Below are 6,484 nucleotides of genomic sequence, written 5' to 3'. Positions count from 1 at the left end.
CCTCATACCAATCATATCTCTTTCAATAATGGATCATAGCACCCATTTCAACAATTGTTAATTCATTCCACAAATCCAAAGCCAAACCAAACCTCGACTCCAAACTTTGGTTTCAAACATTTTCAAGTTTCAACTACCCGATTTTCACCATTCCATAACCCGAACTTGGGGTATCTACAATTTCATAATTTTTAACAATTTCCATCCTTTGTGCACACTCAATCGTGATGGACATCGGCAGGGGTGGACCTAGCATGTTACTAGGGGTAGCCCCCGCTACCCCTTGACGCTCTGGCGGTAGTGTATATTTTTGGAAAATTTTGACATTTTTTCGATTTCGTTACCCCTTTTATATGAAACGTTGCCCATATAAAGATTTTCTAGATCCGCCACTAGACATCGGCCCCATCCACGAGTGTTGCTAGAAAGAAAAAGGGGAAGTCTCGTCATCTTGTAAGCCTATGGTCACAGTATATAACTGGTTTGTAACAGATGAAGAAATTCTTGCTCGTGCATATACTCACATCTTTGTCTGACTCAAATATTGGCAACAACTCAACTTTGGGTACCCAATAAGCATTGATTTCTGGGCTCGTGTCAATAAGCATTTATGTAATAAAAGTGATTCTTCACGTCGATCTGCCTATAATTTAAAGTCACACTAACACATGATAGCAACTTCAACTCATAAGTTTACTGACTTTTTCAACTGTAGCCACCATGAAGAGTGCAAAGTAGTATTTAAGTACGAGCATGTGTGGAAAATCGTCAAAGAAGAGCCAAGATGGCACGACCCGGTCACCTTCTAACCAAATAGAACTAAGACATCGATTTATTTTCGGGAGACTATAGCACATTAGCCTCATACACGCACACTCCCGACACTAATCTCAACGCTAATGGCATTCTGATCTCGATTGAGGACTTCGGGACTAATCTCGATGACGAGCCACCCGCATTTGAAGAATTGCCTCTTTCAATCGGCAAAAAGAAGTCAAAGGCAAAGACAAAATCAAAATCAAAGACGGCACTAGAACTTGTCGACAAACTCACTGAGCAAAGGAAGAAAAATTATGGATAGAAAAGAGGATCCATCAAAATGTTCAAAGGACAAATGCAAAAAAAAAAAAATACTGATGATGGACCGAACGCATGTGGATCCGAATAAGCAAAGTGCAACATCAGCAGCCACGTCATCAAACAAAGTGCAACATCAGCAAAAAAAAAAAAAAAAAAAAAAACTAACGGAGTTAGGGTTCAGTTAGTTTGAGTGTGTTAGAGGAAAATAAGTTGAAAGTTGGGAGAGGTGTGATACAAATCGAAAGTTTAGAGTGATATTGGTCAATGAGTGAAAGTTAGGGTTATTTAAATCTAATATCCTATGATTTCATTGTTAGTGTATGTATGTTTGTAATTTATGTGATCTTTTTTTAATCTTAATTTGTACTTTTAATTTAAGTTGAAATTATATTTTATTATTTAAACACATACAAATTAAAATATAAATTAGCATTGTAGAGAAAATGAAAGTTTTTACATATAAATTAGCATTGTATTATAATTAAGCAAAGGGTATGTATATGTGGTTTCTAAAAGTCACAATTTTTCATTCTTAAGAGGCAACCCAAATTGATTTTTGTAGGGTTATATAATATAATGCGAGAACTTAGGTGATGATTTATGAGTGGTTAAAAATAGATACTTGTGTCCATGTATATTTAAGTAGTAACTTGGTAATAGATCTATTGACCCAATAATTGTATAATATAAAATTAGGCTAAAATGCACTTTTCGTCCTTTATGTTTCAATGTTTCGACAGGCGCTGTCCTTTAACTTTAAAAAATACACTCTATGTCCTTTATCTTTGCAATCATTAACGGACGGTGTCCTTTCAACTAAACCCAGTTAACTTTTTATGTTAAAACCCCTCTTTGTAAAACTCTATAACAACAGGGACCATATATGCAATACTTAAATTAAAAGGGTTGTTATACTCAACAGGGACCACAGCCAATTCGTTTATCAACTTCTTCACTCGAATACCTCTCTCCTTCACAGATTCATAAGTATCGTTAATATTATTGTTAATATTGTTGATGTTGTTAACAGATCTAGTAATTGCATCTTTTGCTTTGTCCAATTTCTCAACCGGCGGAAAATCATCAGAGAATTTCAACAAATGGAGGCTGAAATTGAGCAAAAGTCGTGTATCGCTTAACCGCAGATGAGATCAAATTACACAGATCTAATACCTCCAGACTGTAATCCATATAGAAATCGTGAAAATCATCCGCTTCAGGTTTCAGATTCGAGATCTTAAGCTCTGCTTCGGAATGAACGGTTGAGATAAACGAAACGCCTACCGATAGCCAGGATAAAGTGATATGTGATGAGTCTGGTGGTAGATCTAGGGTTTTGAGATGGAGAATGATTTTTTCGTCGAATAGTTGAGCGGCGAGTTGGTAGGGTTTGGGGATATGTGATAGTTTTTTTTTTTTTTTTTTTTTTTTTTTTGTGGTTGATCGGAAAGGTGATGATAGGTTTGCTTTTTGTACAAGAAACATGGTTAAACGATCAGAACTTGAAGTAGTTGTTGTCGGTGACGGGAAGTTTTGGTTGCCAAATTAAACGGGCTGCTTCTTAATGGGGTTTGGGAAACGAGACCAGAAGTGTTGAAGAAGGCTGTGGTCGATTTCTTCAAAGAGAAGTATAAAGAACCAGTCGTCCTTAGGCCGAAGCTCAGAGGAGATGGATTTTCGCAGCTTAATGATGGTGATAAGGAGCTCCTGATTAGGGGATTCTCTAACACCGAAATTCGGGATGCGGTGTGGGATTGCGGGGGAGATAAGTCTCCGGGCCCGGACGGCTTCTCTTTTGCCTTTGTAAAGAAATTTTGGGGTAAATTGGAGCCTCTTTTCAAGGATATCATGGACGACTTCTTCACTCACGGCGTCATTAGTAAAGCTTGTAACTCGTCTTTTGTGGCCTTGGTACCAAAGGTGACGGACCCAATGACTTTGTCAGACTTTCGGCCGATTTCTTTAATTGGGATGGTCACTAAAGTGGTATCCAAGATCCTCGCTAATAGGCTCAAGAAAGTGGTCCATTCGGTTGTCGACCCGGTGCAATCGGCTTTCATTAAGGATAGGAACATCCTTGACGGACCACTCATAGTGAATGAGGTTTTCTCTTGGGCAAAGAAATCGAAAAAAAGGTGTATGTTCTTTAAAGTGGACTTCGAAAAAGCCTACGATTGCGTTTCGTGGAATTTTCTGGTTAACGTTATGCACCATATGGGTTTCCCTCCCAAGTGGAACAACTGGATCATGGGGATTCTCTTTACTAGTCGAACCTCCATTTTGGTTAACGGGTCACCGACGGAAGAGTTTGACTTAAAGAGAGGGTTGAGGCAAGGAGATCCTTTGTCTCCTTTTCTCTTCACCTTGGTGATGGAGGGCCTTCACGTTATGGTTCAAAAAGCGGTGGATGCGGGTACTTTTGAAGGGATCCAACTCCCTAGGAATGGTCCAATCCTTTCCCACCTTTTTTACGCGGACGACGCTATTTTCTTAGGGGAGTGGTCGGAATCAAATTTTAGGAACCTCAATAGGGTCCTAAGGTGTTTTTACATGGCGTCAGGGCTTAAAGTTAATTTTGAAAAGAGCAAGGTTTTCGGGGTCGGGGTGGGGGAAGATGAGGTTGAAGTTATGGCCAAGATTTTGAGTTGTCAAAGAGGAGCGTTCCCCTTCACTTACCTCGGACTCCCGGTTGGGGCAAACATGAATCGGGCTTGCTACTGGAAACCTATGGTTGACAAATTCCAAGCCAAGCTTTCGGCTTGGAAAGCGAGGACCCTCTCGTTCGCCGGTAGAATTACGCTCGTGAAGTCGGTCTTGGGTGCCCTAGCCATTTATTACTTATCGCTTTTTAAAGCGCCTAGTGGGGTTTTAAAAACTCTAGAAGGCATTCGCAGAAGATTCTTGTGGGGTGGGGCCTCGTTGTCTCGCAAGATCCGATGGATTTCGTGGGAAAAGGTTTTGATGTCGAAGAAGTTGGGGGGCTTGGGGGTGGGGGCCATAAAAGATTTGAATCTTGGGCTCGTGGCTAAATGGTGGTGGCGTCTTAAAAACGGAGCCAACCATCTTTGGGCTAAAGTTATCAGTTCTATCCATAATGGTGGGAGAAGCGGATGTATTATACCCGGGCGAAAAACATTAGGAGGAGTTTGGAACGCTATATTTCGAGCTAACCAAGATTTTAATAAGCTGGGGCTGGATTTAAACTCTCAACTGGTGCAGGAGGACTCTCGTAACAGTGGTAGCACCTGGATGTGGGTCAGCAAGGGTCAAAAGGTGGACTTTTCGGTGAGGCAGGTTCGAAGAGATGTGGAAGATCAGACTCATTCGGCCCAGCAAACTCAGCCCTTCATATGGAGTAATATGGCTATTCCTAAAGCTAATTACTTTGCATGGAGGGCTGTTAGAAAAAAGATTCCAACAGCTTCAGCTTTGGCAGCACGCGGGGTGTCGGTTGGAGACGGTCGATGCCCTTTGTGCGGTTCAGGAGAAGAAACGGCAGAACACCTCCTCGTAGCTTGTATTTTCGCTAGAGCGGTGTGGTGGAACATATGTGTGTGGACGCGCCTTCAGATCCCTACGACTTTCGAGTCTCTCGATCAGATGCTCAGTTTTTGCTCTCGTTCGGGAATTGAAGACAAAAGAAGAAAGGTTATTTACGCTATATTTCTAAACACAGCTTGGAATATTTGGCTCTACAGGAACGACAAAATTTTCAACCAAAGAAACAAATCAGTGAACATGGTTGTGGAGGAGATCAAGGAAAGCTCTTTTTGGTGGGTGAAAAAAAGATCCAAAATTGGAGAGCTGAGTTTAGATAACTGGAGCAGGTTTGAGGGTTTGATTTTTGTATAATTTGTACTTGGTCTGTTCCTTGTCCTGTTGTGTTTCTTTGGTTGTTTGGGTTCTTAGCTGCTTGCTAAGGATTCTTGTTGTTGGTTTTAATAAATTGTCTTCTTGGCTGGCCAAAAAAAAAAAAGAAATTTGGGATAGGGTTTTGTATGGTTGTTTTGTTCAATAATTTGAGTTGAGAGAGAAGGGTTTTTTTTAATCATAACAACCCTTTTAATTTGAGTATTACACATATGGTCCCTGTTGTTATAGAGTTTTACGAAGAGAGGTTTTAACATAAAAAGTTAACTGGGTTTAGCTGAAAGGACACCGTCCGTTAATGATTGCAAACATAAAGGACATAGAGTGTAATTTTTAAAGTTAAAGGACAGCGCTTGTCGAAACATTGAAACATAAAGGACGAAAAGTGCAATTTAGCCATAAAAATTATAAATGGATTGGTTGTCACATGAATTGAAGATCCACCCAAATCACAACTCTTTTACATTTTGATAGTTAGGCTAGGCATCAATATGGCCCGTTACCAGAATACTATGGGCTTTCTATTGGGTCGATCTTTGCTTTGGAGCTGATCGTACCAAATTACCAGCCACATATTGTTAAAGTTAATAATAATTGAGCCATGAGCCATCACCTCCTTTTCTCCTTCTCAACCGACGGAAACCTAATAACGTGTTTAAATAACTGGCTCGAGAAGAACTTTAATGTTGTTTTTACCAATTTCCGAACCATAATTCAACTGCGAGTCACGACAACCTTTTTTCTCAATTCAATAACTACACTGATGACAATTTGAGGGTCAAATTGCAAGAAAGTGACGACATTAGATGTCTTTATAGAAATGGTATATTACAAGATCACCCGTCAGTTAGTAGACATCCCCGACCCCTCTCATTCTGTCCATGTCGAAATAGGAAACAAAAGTTCTCCCTCCCACAACAATAATTATATAGTTTATTAGCGAAAACATGTCCATTTAGGGGCTGTTTGTTTCAACTCTTAATGGACTCTTAATGGTTTAGACATCTTACTGGTTCAACACTTAATGGTTCAGACGGTTTGTTCCGCGAGCAGATGTCTGAATGGTTCAAACATTTGCCTATGAATTGTTAAGCATTATACTGAGTCTGAATGGTTAAGACCTCTTATCTGAATTGTCAGACTTTTGTCTCTGAATGGTTAAGCATTATACTGACTCTTAATAGTTCAGACCTGGTTCAACACTTTATGGTTCAGATCTCTTACTGATACAACACTTAGAGGCTGTTTGTTTACCTCTTAATGAGGCTCTTAATGGTTCAAACCTCTTACGGGTTCAGCACTTAATGGTTCAGACTGTTTGTTTCACGAGCAGATGTCTGAATGGTTTAGACATATGCCTCTGAATGGTTTGGATTTATACAAAGTCTGAATGGTTAAGACCTCTAATCTGAATTGGTCAGACATTTGCATCTGAATAGTTAAGCATTATACAGATTCTTAATGATTCAGACCTCTTATTGGTTCAGCACTTAATGGTTCAGACCTCTTACTGGTTCAGCACTTAATGGTTCAG

This window comes from Helianthus annuus, chromosome 4 (assembly GCF_002127325.2).
Source record: "Helianthus annuus cultivar XRQ/B chromosome 4, HanXRQr2.0-SUNRISE, whole genome shotgun sequence".
In the NCBI taxonomy this organism is placed as follows: Eukaryota; Viridiplantae; Streptophyta; class Magnoliopsida; order Asterales; family Asteraceae; genus Helianthus; species Helianthus annuus.
This window is presented reverse-complemented; position numbering follows the sequence as displayed.